The following is a 15,043-nucleotide window of genomic DNA, read 5'->3' as shown; positions in this document are numbered from 1 at the left end:
TGCAGGCGAGGAGCGGTTGCTTCTTCCCCAGGTTAATACCCCCTCGGGCGCAAAGCCTTCCGTGTTACCAAAGCCGTGTCCAAAACGTTCTCGAAGTGCATTGCTTGATCAGGACTTTGATTGGAGAACCTGCTGGATTAGGAATTTTGTTTGCAGGCAGCCTTCTCGTGCACTGTTAAGGAGGCGGCCGCCCTTGGACTCTCGCTGGTTCTGCAAGCTCACTCGATGCCCAGGTGCGTGCACCGTCCTCGGATGCCCATCTTAAATTCCTGAGACCTAAGTACGAGAGTGTGGCTGAGCAGGGGCGTTGATGCCTACCCATCAATTTACAGGGAAGGCCACATAAAGTTCCTGATTGTTTCCTATCTTAGCTCGTCACGGGAGGCCCTTTTTGGCTCCAGTTTTGTTCATTGCAAACAAAGAATCTTGCACATTTCACGGTGAAGGATCACGTTGCAGCGTCCTGAGCTCAGTTAAATGCGCTTTATTAATCTTTAATGTGCCAGTAGCTCTGAGGCTATGCCAAGCTGAGACTTTCCAAAACTCTCCAAGCTACCTGCTGCCAAGATAAACGGTGGTAGGCCCAGAAGGGATATTTTAAGGAAACTTGCAACAGCAGAGTTTTTTTTTCTTTTTTTTTTTTTTTACCCGTTCAGTTTGTCATGAGTCAGTGAAAGAAATCTTCAATAAAAGAGATTTCAGCGAGAACTGCGTCCGCTCTATACCCTCTGTGTGTGAGACCTACTGGTAGGAGTGCACCTCCTCATACAGCCGTCTATGCTCCATGTGGGGGAGAGAATAACGCCTTCTACTGTACAGGGGTTGGGTGGTGTTTATGAAGTGGGTGCTGTGTAAATGGAGACATGTGTGAATGCAGAAAGCTTTCCTGCCTGTGGCAGTGTCTGAGCCCAGAGGAAAACAAGGCTACACATGTGGTGGGCCGCTTGTCCAACACAACCATTTCAGACATACCAAAAGAGCCAGAGATGGGCAGTGGCCACAGAAGTACATTGGGACTTAGAAATCTAACTTTGTACAGAAGAAAAATGGGGTAGTATGCTGCAGGAAATTGGCTCTGAGGTGGCCTAATGACTCAGAGAGCAACGTGGACCTAGGTTTGACCAGGTCCTGGAGAATGTAAGGCTATGACCCCTTGGGGCCGTAGGTTGGCTCATCAGGACAACACAGGGTGAAACTTGTCATCTTCATTCCTTGAGGATGCAGGTAATAGACAAAAGGGGACCCTGCCCTTAAACAGAGACTTCATTTCCAGGGTCACCATGAGGGGAATGCTGATTTGGAGCTAGGAGGAGCCCCAAGATTTGTTTCTGACTTAGAGTCATGGAAGCAAAGACTTTACAAATACTTGCAGGCATGATGGGAAAGGATCAAGAGTGAGGGATGATCTCAATTAAGCAGGAAGGGTTTTTTTTGTTTGTTTTTTGTTTTTTGTTTTTTAATCAAAGCATAATTAACATACAATGGTTAAGCAGCTGTATTTATGGCTTTATCGGGTACAACAGTCTCCTTACTGTGGCCTAGAACAGGGTTGATAAACTACCGCATGACAGGGCAAAATCTGCCTATGCTGTATTTTTATAAATAAAGTTTTATTGCAACACAGCCATGCCTCTATATTTACATACTGCCTATGGCCACTTTTGTGCTACCACGGCAAGGGTGGGTAGTTGCAATAGAGTCCCTACAGCCCACCAAAGCCTCAGACATTTACTACCTGGCCCTTCACAGGTAAATTTGAGAGGTAAGACATGGAGAACAATGCTTCTCAAATGCTCTGAAGGACCTGTTTTTTGTTTTTGTTTAAATTTCCAGTCTGTTTTTGACTGATAGTTTTATTAAATGTGATAGAAGTGTTGCTTGACTGCTGTGACAATATCAAATTGGTACAAATTTTCTAACATTTACTCTTATATTTTGGGCTAATCTCATTATGGATCCTCAGCAAATAGTTGTGGCCCAGTCTGATGCTGGTCACACTCTGAGCAGCTATAGAATCTGCTTAGGTTTCTAGTCTCATCTTGTACCATTTGTTCTCAACTTCCAGTCACACTGCTGTTCTTGCTGAGGATGGAATACAAGGAATTCGTTTCCGAATCTGGGCCTCTGTTCCTGATGTTTGCTTGATCTGGAAATCTCTTTCCCTGTCTTCTTCTCTTAGCCCTTCCCTTCCTTAGGTCTCTGTTTCAGTTAACTTGGTCGAGGAGACATTGGGGCCATTCCCTCGGAAAAACCTTTCCTCTTCTTACATCACCCTTCTTTTAGAGCACTTCTTACAGGGAATGTGTGCCTTGTTTATTTATTTATCTTTCTGCGATTTATTTCCCTATAGTGCTCTGAAGTCAGTAACAGATAATGTAATCCATTGCAGCTGGTTTAAGCAGGAAGGGATTTCATACTGGTTTTAGGGGACATATTCAATCTTGTAGGAGTTGGGGGGCAGACAGAGCTTCTGAGCTAATGCTCAGAATGACACAACAGAATTTGCCACTGTGTGTTTGTCACTGTATAAAGTTTGGAATTGGGAAGCTGATGCCACCCCTGCCAGCTCTAGGGTCACACCATCATCTCTTCTACCAAAGTGAGAATCTCTGTTTCTTGAATCATATGAAGCTAGGACAGGATACTTCTTGCTAAAGAGACTGCATAATAAGCCTCTGACAGGAATAGTAGAAACAAAGCCATCTATCTCATGATCTTTACTCAGAATTTGAAATCCCACTGATGTGTGGGGGGAGGTTCTCCTGGGTGAAATCTGGATCGTGGAAGAACTTAAGCTATCAAAGAGTCAAGTAATACCACCTTAGGTTTTCTCTACTACTCTATTGGAGTCACCAGAATCTACCCCCATCCCCTATTTGAAGTTACTGTCCATGAGGGCAGGAATCTTGTCTGCTTGCTCATCACCATATACTAATGCCAAGACTAGTGCCTGGAACGTGTAACATGCCCAATAAATGTTGACCACGAGAATAGAGGCATGAGTGAATGAATGGCATGTTTCCTGGAAGTCTGTGGTTTATAGGAGGGTAGCATGGGGCATACATGAGAGAGATTAATGGATATGAATCAGCTTGGGGCATGTCTCTATGGTGAGAGACAGGAGACTACCCACAGGCAGTACTCTCACTTTTGAACCATACCTTGTTTTTCAAAATGGAAACATACTCATATAGCTGCAGTGAGCCAATCTGTTTAGGGATGGGAGTATTCTGGTTGCTTCCTAGTATTATCATTTGCTACATATACTACAGTAAGTGCTATAAATTCACTGACTCGCTCAATCTGCAAAATAGCCTGATAAAGTGGGTATTATTTCCATTTACAGAGAAGAATCAGAGGCTTTGTGTGGTAAAGCAACTTCCTCAAGTCACAGAACTGATGAATGGTGGAGCCAGATTCAATCCCACAACTTTCTAAAACCTAAGTTTGTACTATTAACATGTAGTTATAACCCATGTTATAACTACTATAGCATGTAGTTATAACATTTTTCTGGTTATTGTTCCTTCACCTAAGACCTTCCAGTTTTGTTTCTATCCTAGTGCCTCTATTAATTAATGGGTTAATTATTTAATCATCAGCTCAATCTATTGCATTATCAGCTTTATGTCTTAGCACGGTGAAATCTAGCCAGCAGTACAGGTCCTTGGTCATCATTGCTAACATTGCTGATTATCAACAATGAATTTATGTGTCTATAAATGAGCATGTAAAGGGGTAGGAAAGGTCTAGATCCACAGTGATTAAAGGTATCAAACATTGCTCTTAAGGACAAAAAGTTCTAAAGGATAGAATCTATCATTTATAAGGCACAACCCTCCAGCCTCATACTATATGTTTGATTAAAAATTTCAAATTTTTGTGTTCTATTTGGTTAAAATTCTACTTTATTTTATCTCTATTAAACACATTAACATTTGGTAGCAGTTGTACTTGTCCTTTGACAGCAGAAAACAAGTTGAAAATTATGGTTACACTTAAAAATTTTAAAGGACTCAAAGATACCTCTGAAAAAAGAGGCTCTGACCAGGGTTGGAGTACTCAACAAAGATTACTTGACAACAATGTATATGATGAGATAAAACACATAAAGTCTTGACTTTGGTAGCTGTAAAATGCTAAGGGGAAAGAGAAGTATTTCTGGAATGGTGTAGTAAATACCTCTGAAATTCTACTACTTAATAAAAGCAAGGTGAATATGAACAAAAATGATTGAATCAACGTTTGTAGAACTTGGGGAATTAAACAATGGCTTGCAACAATCCAAGGAGCACTTATTCAGGAGAAAAAAAAATACCTGACTTTCAGTAAGAACACGAGCTCTGTCATTTAACTTGCCACATTCCCATTCCCATCTTTCCAGCTTTGACAGAGCCTTAAAGATGAGCAGTTTTGCCATCCATGGTAGTTCTGAAAAACAGTAGCCTAGAAGCCACTGGAGTGGTCAAAATCTATTTGGAGCTCCACAAAGAGACTTATTCCTAGGGAGTTGTCATGATTTGACCTGTCTGTTGGCTCTCTAGGAACTCCCACTTCTAGGTCTTGTCATTATTTGACCTGGTTCAGAACTCATTCAGTGCAGAAAACCTTTCTCCAGGGACTCTTGTCAAAAACAATCAAAGCAGTTGTTTAACATTGCAGCTGCTTCAAACAGGAATAAGAGTTGGGGCAAAAAGGATGAAAATAAAAAAAATTAACAATTGGAAAATGTGATGTCCATCAGGGGCTTTGAAAAACTCACATATCTTCCTGGGAATATAAAAGACATGCACATGTGTAGAGGTGTACTTATTCTTGGGAAAGACCTACAAAGGCCCTAGTCTCTCACCTATGGTTGATCTTCAGGCTCTGCACAAACAAGGAATGAAAGCTATAAAGAGTTGTAAATAGCTGGCAAAGTGAAGATATGGCTCACCATACACAGAAAAATCTTCAGCAAAGCCTGGAAGAGATTTTTTTGTTGAGGCATCTTAAAGGAAAAAAATCTGCCCATCTATTAGCTGACCATTAAGCTTATCATGCATGAAAAAGAATATGGATCTTACAGAATAAGATTAGAAAAGTCCCTAAACAAATAGCAACAATAATTTCAACAATAACAAACAGAAACAACAAACAGTGGTCAGAGAGAGATCTGATTTCTAGTGTTGATGTATTATATCCTTTTATTTATTTATTTTTAAAACATTTTATGTATTTGAGAGAGAGAGAGAGAGATAGAGAGAGAGAGACCGTGTGCACACCAGTGGTGGAGAGGGAGAAGCAGGCTGCTCATCAAACAGGGAACCCAATGTGGAGCTCAATCCCAGGACGCTGGATTCATGATCCCAACCAAAGGCACTTAACCAACTGAGCCAGCCAGGCACCCCTGAGTTATATTATTTTAAATGTCCAACCTTCCAAAAAGTTTATGAGACAAAAAGAAAAGCAAAAAAAAAAAAAAAAAAAAAAAAGTTCCATAGACGGGGGGGTGGGGGGTGGGGAAGGTATTCAATAGAAACTATATCTGAGGAAGCCCAGACATTGGACTCACTGGACAAAGATGTTTGTCCATAAATATGTTCAAAGAACTAAAGGAAATCATGACTTAAGTAATAAAATATAAGAAGAATGTTTCAGCAAACAGAAGAATATTAATAAAGATAAATCATGGGAAAAACCAAGTAGAAATTTTGGAGCTGAAAAAGTACAATAACTAAAATGAAAGATTCACTAGTACAATTCAGTAGCAAATTTGAGTAGGCAAAAGAATGAGAAAACTTAAAGACATATCAAATGAGATTATTCAATGTATGAACAGAAAGAAAAAGAGAATGAACAAAGTAAGTAGAAATTCAGAGACTTATGGTATGCCTATCAAGTGTATCAACATAATGGGAGTATGAGAAGGAAAGGAGAGATAGGAAGGGACAGAAAGAGTACTTAAAGAAATAATGCTTGAAAATTTCCCACATATGTTGTAAAACATGAATCTACACCTCTAAGCAGCTCAGTGGATTCCAAGTTGGGTTCAATCAAAGAAATCCACTGAGATACATCATAATCATATTGCCAAAATTAAAAAAATCTGGAAAGCAGCAAGACAGAGGTGTATATATTTGTCTCATTAATATTAGCAGCCAATTTCTCATCAGACCATGAAGTTGAATGTGTCCTATCTCATCTGATCTCAGAAGCTAAGCAGGGTGAAGCCTGGTTAGGACTTGGATGTGAGAAACCATGAAGTCCAAAAGCCATGGGATGACATATTCAAAGTACTGAAAGAAAAATCATCAACCAGGAATTTTATACCCAGCAAGGCTATTCTTTAAAAATGAAGGAGGAATGAAGACCTTACCAGATAAAGAAAACGGATAGAATTCACCCCTAACAGAATTTTTCTACATGAAATACTAAAGGAAGATCACCTGGGTAAAATGAAAAAACAGTAGATGCTAATTTGAACCCACATAAAGAAATAAAGAACATTAGTAAAATATAAAAGACAAGGCAAATGTGTTTTTGTTTGTAACTCTTTTTATCTTCTGCCTGATTTAAAAAATGCCTACAAGACAAAGTTGTAAGTTTTTTTCATAAAACTATGTGGATGAATTTGTAATGTGTATGATAACAAAAGGACAAAGTAGTTAATAGAGCTATAATCAAGCAAAGTTTATGTATAATACTGAAATAAAGTAGGTATTAAACCAAGTATATTGATATATTAAACAGTGTAGTTGAAATAGACAAATTCGGGATCCCTGGGTGGCGCAGTGGTTTAGCGCCTGCCTTTGGCCCAGGGCGCAATCCTGGAGACCCAGGATCGAATCCCACATCGGGCTCCCGGTGCATGGAGCCTGCTTCTCCCTCTGCCTGTGTCTCTGCCTCTCTCTCTCTCTCTCTCTCTCTCTCTGTGTGACTATCATAAATAAATACAAAAAAAAATTTTAAAAAAAGAAATAGACAAATTCATAGACACAAACTTCTTATTTAAAATTCTTGAAATTGACTAAAAAACAAATAGAAAATATGAATAGACTTTTACGAATTAAAAATATTGAATTAGTAATCAACAAACATAGCACAAAGAAAAAGCCCAAGCAAGGTAGCTACTTGATGAATTCATTCAAATATTTAAAGAAAGATTAATACTAATCTTTCACAAACTCTTCCAAAAGAGAGTTTTGGAAGAAGGAAGCATTTCTCAGCTCATTGTATGAGGCCAGTGTTACTCTGATATCACAATCAGAGAAAGAAACAAGAAACAAAAACTACAAACATGCCTTATGGATATAAATACTATAGTCTTCAACAAAATACTAGTAAAACAAATCAACAATATATAAAAAGGATTATACACTGGCCTAAGTAAGATGATTTATCCCAGGGATGTAAGACTAGTTATGCACATGAAAAATAATCAATGTAATATAATAACACATTGATAGAATAAAAAATTGATGATGAAAACTTTATATAAACTCGGAGTAGAAGAGAATCCCCTCAACCTGATAAAGAGCATTTACAAAAAACTTATAGCTAACATTGCATTTGACAGTAAAAAACCTTTCCCCCTAAAAATCAGGAAAAAGATAAGATGTCAGCTCTTCCCACTTCTCTTCAACATTGTATGGTAGTTTTAGCCAGACCAATTAGACAAGAAAAAGAAAGAAAAGATGCCAAGTTTGAGATGAAGAGGAAAAACTATCTCTATTTGTTGACATGGTTTTGTACAGAGAGGATCCTAAAGAATCCACTAAAAAAAGAGGTAATAAATGAATTCAGCAGAGTTATAGGATACAAGATCAATATTCAGAAATCAATTGTATGTGTATATAACAGCAATGAATAGTTCAAAACTGAAATTAAGAAAAATAATGCAATTTAAGTGCATCTGAAAGAATATAATATTTAGGAAGAAATTTTAAAAAAAAGAAGTTCAAGCCTTGTACACTGAAAACTACTGTTGAATGAAATTATAAAGGACCTAAATAAATAGAAAGATACCCTATACATGCACATTGGAAGACTTAATATTGTTAAGATAGCAATACTATCTGAAATTGATCTACAGATTCAACACAATCATTAAAATTCGAGCTGATTTCTCTTTTTCAGAAACTGACAAGCTAATATTAGGATTTATATGAAAATGCAAGTGACCCAGGATAGTACAAACAATTTTGAAAAGAAAAGCAAAGTTGAAACTTCTAATTCTTGATTTATTTATTTATTTTAAGTATTTATTTATTTGAGAGAGAGCAAAAGAGAGGGCAAGTGTGTGAGCTGGGGGAGGGGCAGAGGGAAAGAAACTCAAGTAAGACTCCATGCTGAGCTTGAAGCCCAACATGGGGCTCAATCTCACAATCCTGAGATCATGACCTAAGTTGAAATTAAGAGTCAAAAAAAAAAAAAAGAAAAGAAATCAAGAGTCAGCTTAACCGACTGAGCCATTCAGAATTAGGTACCCCCTAATTCCTGATTTTAAAAACAACCATAATAAAAAAGAGTGTTATCACTAGCATAAGACTAGATCTATATATCAATGGAATAGAACTGAGAAATATACCCTCCTATTTATGGCCAGTTGATTTTTGAAAAGTGTGCTAAGGCAATTCAGTGGAAATGAAGAACAGTCTTTTTAACATAAGGGCTTTGGAACAGATAGATATCCACGTGTAAAAGAATGAAGTTGGACCCTGAACTCGGACCTTATACAAAAATTAACTCAAAATAAATCACAGATCTAGATAAATGTAAGAGCTAAAACTATAAAAACCTCTTGAAAACATAGGAGTAAATCTTTTTGATCTTGGATTAGGCGGTTTTCTCAGATATTACACCAAAAGCAAATGACAAAAGCAAAAAAAAAAAAAGTTAAATGGGACTTCATAAAAATTAAAAGCTTCTGTACTTCAAAGGACATCTTCAAAAAAAGTGAAAAGACAACCCACACAATGGGAGAATGTATCTGCAAAGCATATATCTGAGAAGAAACTTGTATTCCATACAATGGAATATTACTCAACCAGAATATATAAAGAACTCCTGCTACTCACTCACAAGAAGAAAAGTAACTCATTTTAAAAATGGGAAAAAGATTCAAAGTCATTTATCCTAAGAAGATAAACAACTAATGAAAACTTGCTTAGCATCATTAGTCACCAGAGCAAACACAAAGCAAAACCAAATAAGATACCACTTCATACCTACTAGGATGACTGCAATTAGAAAAAAATAAACAATAAATGGTGGCAAGGATGTGGAGAAATTAGAACTTTCATATATTGCGGGTAGGGAATGTAAAATGGTACTGCCATTTTAGAAAAGATTTGGCCGTTTCTCAAAGTGCTAAAAATTGATTTCCTGTTTGAACCAGCAATTCCTCTCGTAAGTATATACCCAAGAGAATTGTAAGCATATGTTCATGCAAAAATGTGTACATGAATGTTCTTAGCAGCATTATGCATAATTACCAAAAAGTGGAACAAACCCAATGTCTACCAACTGATAAATGGATAAACAAATGTGGTATATCCATATAATGGAATAATATCAAGCCATATAAAGGAATTAAATACTGATACATACTAAATGTGGATGAAAACATGCTACACAAATGAAGATAGACACCAAAGACCACATATTATATGATTCCATTTTATCTGAAATGTCCAAAATAGGCAAATACATATAGAAATTAGACTAGTGGTTGTTAGGGGCTAGGAAAAAGGGAGATTGGGGAGTGATTGGTAATTAACATGGCTTTTCTTTTTAGGGTAATAAAATATTCTGGAACCTGGCTTTTTGGGGGAGGGTGATAAGATATTCTGGAATTAGATATTGATGATGTTTGCACATCTCCATGGATATACTAGGAAATATTGAATTGTGCTCTTTATTTGAAAAAGATAATTTTACTGTATGTGATTTATATCTCAATAAATCTGTTATTTATAAAATATGCTAAGGGGAAAATCAGAGTTACTGGACTCCTCTGAGTTAGGTTCACGTTACTCATTTCTGAGCAATAGACAAGAGTGCAAATAGATGTCCATATACCACAAGTCAAATGTTTTAAAATTGTGAATCAAGCAATCACAGTCTTAAATGTGTTTTATTCCCTTGCATTCACAAATACATCTTCATCCAGGAACAGTTCTATACTGTTGGCTATGGGAAATGAGCAAGGGCTTTAAGAAGAACAATGATGTGATAGTATCATTATTTCTGAAACAGCTTGTTGGTGGGCCTGTCAAGGTGTAGGTAGAGGAAAGCCTGGGGATGGTAGCAGTTAGTAAGCAGTGGTGATCACCCTCCCCAGAATTGAGGTGGACACAAACCAATATCATAGTATGGAGATAGTTTGGCAGATAGATCAGGCACGCTAAAACTGGGTCAGCAGAGATAGATAGATGTAGAAGGAGGAAGATATGTGAGAAAGGAGAAAGAGGTGGCTGACCTTTAGAACTTCACTGACTCAGGCTGGTGACATCATTAACTAAGAGATAAAAGAAGAAGTAGGTTTCTTCTTTTGTCAGGTGGGAGTAGAGGAACTTTGAGAGCTGGGCTTTGGGTATGTGAGGCTGAGCTATGTGTAGGATATTAGGTGGAAGTTACCAATTAGTATTGAGAAGCACATGCTTGGAGTATAGAAAAGGGGTCTGAGTTAGTAAAATGATTTAGAAGTCCCTGGAATCGTCAGAGTCCCACAGAGGATTAAGAACCAAATGGAATGAAACACAACAGAGCAGTACCATTAATAATTAGACTCTGAAATGTTCCTACTTAAACAAAAGACAAAGATAACACCATTTGCAAGAAACTGTCATGATGTGTGGTAGAGTCTTCATGGTGAGCTTGATGCTTTTGGTTAGAAAATGGTGAATATAGGGCAACTGCATGGCTCAGTGGTTGAGTGTCTGCCTTCAGCTCAGGTCGTGATCCCGGGGTCCTGGGATTGAGTTCTGCTCCAAGTAAGGAGCCGGCTTCTCCCTCTACCTATGTCTCTGCCTCTCTGTGTGTGTTTCTCATAAATAAACAAACAAAATCTTACAAAAAAAGAAATGGTTATTATAATATGATCCATAACCAGTAACAGGTGGGAAGAACAAATAAAATCAGCCAAATTATAATGGAAAAGACATAGAACTGACTTTTTCATTTATATATAAATTATAGCCTATATTTAAAAATATACATACAACAAAAATATATTACTGGTGAAGTTTTGCTTCTTAGGATTCTTTTGGTGTGATAACCTGTGTTTTAAAGAAGAAAAATAGGCTGTTAATTCTTAATTGCTTTAACTGGCTGATGATGCTAGTTAATGTTGTTATTAGATTTATACCTGAAAGTACTTCAGAACTATTAATTAGACATTTCTTATCAGCTCTCTGCATTAGATATTACCAGCCTGCTTGCTGCTGCCATTCCCCCACGTGCTGTAATTTATGCCAGATGATGTGACTTGTTCACTGGGAAAAGTACTTCGAACTGAGAACCTGCTAGTTTTGGGTTATTGGAAGAGCATTAATTTGAGTTTGGTGTTGCAAAGTGTTTCATTTGTTTACTTGCCAAATGAGTAAAATATGCATGTTTTCACTGGCTTAAATTTCTGTCTAAAACACTTTTCTGTACTCTGATTGGCAAAGCACAGAACTGTTACTCTCTCCTGTCATCCAGGCCTGGCTTCAGGAGTCCCTACTCTCATCTCCTCACCGGGAAGAGGCTGTGTTGTTTCTTTGGATACGTTGGCATTTGAGCATTTCTAAGAGAGACAGGTATCTGCACAATAAGTGATTGGACTTAGTTGGAGGAATATGGAAAGGTTGGAAGTTGAATGTGTTAATCAGGTTTTTTATTATCAATAAGCAGCAATCATGTAATTTCAGTGAGCTGTGAAGGCGATAGGTTTAGGCCATATTCTAAAAGAAATAAAGATTATATGCCTCTCTGTTTCAGTTCTACCAAAATGTCCAGGTCCTCTTCTTCTTTCCTGGCTTCTAGAAATCCTATAGAAGGACGGACTGTCACCTGCCTCTGTGATTTACAAGTCATGCTCTTTTATGTCTGGATCTGCATCCTATTGTAATGCTCTGATTGGATTTGAAATGGGTTGCTATGAGGTAGGTTTTCTCATAATCTGATGGTGGGAGTAAAAATTGGCATGACTTTTATGGAAAGCCTTTTAGCAACATGTGTTAGAGTATTTTAATCTATTCTAATTTTATCTGTTCAATAGAAATAATATGCGGTGTGGACAAATACCTACTTATAAAAATATTCATTACTATATTTATAGTAATAAAATATGGAAAACAACTATCTATCAATAGAAGAGTGGTCAAATACATCATGGAATAGAGAGAGCTCTTGTAAATCAACAAGAAAAAGATGATGTCCCCCAATAGAAAATGGTTAATGGAAATGAAATGCAGTTCACCAAAAAGAAATGCAAATGGCTAAGAAGCATTTGAACAGATGTTCATTCTCATTAGGAATCAAAGGATACAAATGAAAATAATGATATATTATTTTAACTATTAGGAAAGATGAAACTGTTCCATTGATGAGGAGGTGGAAATCAGGCATTCTCATTTACTCTTCAGTGGAGTGTAATTGGCACAATTGTGGAGGGGGAGAAATTTGAATGGGAGAGAGCATACTTTTGACTCAGCAGTGCACTTCTAAGATTGTATTTTAAAAATAATCAACAAGTCTACAAAGGACATGTATAGGATATTTACCAGTTACACTCATGCTAGTGAAAACTGAGAATAATCCAAAACCCATTAGTAGGTGATTGTTAAATACATGATACTACAACCACATGAGGGAATACTATATAGCCATTAAAAACTAATGTAGATCAAGGGATGCCTGGGTGCATGACTCTGAGTCTGTTAAGCCACCAACTCTTGATTTCAGCTCAGGTCATGATCTTGGGTTGGTGGGCTCAAGCCCACATCAGGCTCCATGGTGGGTTTGGAGTCTGCTTGAGATTCTCTGCCTCTCTCTCTCTCTCTCTCTCACTCTGCCCCTCCCCCAGCTTGTGTGTGTACACACACACTCTCTCTCCCAATAAACAAACAAGCAAACAAGAAAAATTGATGTAGATCTAGTTGATAGGGATGATCCTATGATACAGGAAGTGGAAAATGTAGGCTAAAAATAAATGTGTATCATGAGCTTATTTTTAAAAATGCACATCTTCATCTGCATATATGTGCATACAAACAAAAGTTTGAAAGTCCTATCACTGGGATGCCTGGGTAGTTCAGTGGTTAAGTGCCTGCCTTCAGCCCAGGTCGTGATCCTGGAGTCCTGGGATCGAGTCCCACATTGGGCTCCCTGCATGGAGCCTGCTTCTCCCTCTGCCTATGTCTCTGCCTTTTTCTCTCGTTCTCTCTCTCTGTGTCTCTCATGAATAAGTAAGTAAAAATCTTTAAAAAAAAAAAAAGAAAGTCCTCCCACTAACATGAGATAACTTGTTTCTTATTATATATTTTTGTATTACTGAATTTGTCTTTAATTCTTATGTATTAATAGCATAATCAGTAAAATGCACCTTCACCATTCACCATTGTAATTCAAGAAATAAAATAATACATTCATAAAATGAAATATTATATAGCCAGTTAAAATAGTGATTTTTGAAAAAATAGTAAATTAAATTAAAAATACATAGAGAAAAGACTGGAGAAGAAATTCATCAAATGTTAACAGTGTTTTATGACACATACATACAACAAGAATTATGGCCACAGCCAAAGTATTTATAATAAATATCATTTTCGTATTTGGAAAAAAATTTAAACAATTTAAAAGAGTTATTTGTTTTGTGACCAATTTCTACATAATCTCTCTTTTTTAGGTCCCACAGATCAGAATGTCATAGGTACACCTATAAATACACACAGTAGAGTATATATTGTACATACCAGATATATGTCATGAACCAATTACAAAATGCCTGTATATGGGCACTTGTTTACCAGTGGGCAGTGTAGACACTGTGACAGGAAGAAGTGTAGGTAGTTGGGTCTCCCAGAGGGTTATAGAGAAAAGTCATCTAGACTCTTAAAACACTTCTATACATTTGGTAGATGACCCACATATTTAGATGAATCATATTATCTTGTTTGCTTTTTCAGAGAGCACATTTGGAAAATTTGGTAAGGTGTGTTTTTTGCCAAACCATCCAAAGTAATTTAATAATTTATCCCTTCCCCCCATACCCTCAAATTATTTTAAGTTGATTTAGTCTTCTCACCTTCTAAGATTATAGTCTTTGGTTTTTACAACAACCCTGTGAGTCAGGCAGGGTAAATATTTACATTTCCCAGATAAGGAAAGAGCTTCAGAGAGGTTAAATACATTGCTTAGGATCTCAAACTAGAAATTCAAGGACCTGGGATCTGAACCCACATGCTTCTAACAATCCATTTATTTCTGGGACTTGAATCCAAGTTTACTGCCTCCAAATGCAGTTGTTTTTCTACATATTATCATTCTATTCTTCTCTCAAAAGCTTATGATGACTTTAAGGTAGTTCCAAGATTGAACCTGGATGCATTTTCTAACGAGGCACCAGTGAGCTGAAAGGAAAGAGGAATTCTGGCCAAAGGAATGACTTCGGTAAGGCATAGGCCAAGGGGAAGTGTTTCAGGAGTGAGTGGGAGGTGAGTGGGGTCTTAAACGCAAATGTCTGTGAAGGTTACGCAGGTGAATATAAAAAAATAGAAGCCTGCCAGGAGTGAGAAAAACAAAATCAATTGCATGCTAATAAATAGGACTGCCACTGGATCTCATTGTGTCAGAGCGGCAGGGATTCATGAGGATGTGGGTGAACTGGGGAGTGTGTCCTGCTGAATGCTGGGAGGAGGTAGCTGTTCCTCAGCACCAGCAATTGTTGCCAGAAAGAGCTGGCTCTGTGTGTGTTTTTCAAATTATTTTTAAAAAGCTGGAAATCTGATTTTTACATAAAATCTCCCCATTTGAAATGCTAGCTGTAATTTTAAAATAATAATTTGTAGGCCAA

The 15,043-nt window shown here is 37.3% G+C and overlaps 1 protein-coding gene across 4 annotated transcripts in view; it reads left to right on the top strand.

Annotated features, from left to right (window-relative positions):
• The window catches only part of NCKAP5 (NCK associated protein 5), a 946,904-nt gene that overhangs the window by 978 nt on the left and 930,883 nt on the right, over positions 1 to 15,043 (top strand). The window lies entirely within an intron of this gene.

The sequence above is a fragment of the Vulpes vulpes genome, chromosome 5 (assembly GCF_048418805.1).
Source record: "Vulpes vulpes isolate BD-2025 chromosome 5, VulVul3, whole genome shotgun sequence".
Taxonomy (NCBI): Eukaryota; Metazoa; Chordata; class Mammalia; order Carnivora; family Canidae; genus Vulpes; species Vulpes vulpes.
Note: the sequence above shows the minus strand (reverse complement) of the source record. Positions and strands in the feature narration are given on the sequence as shown.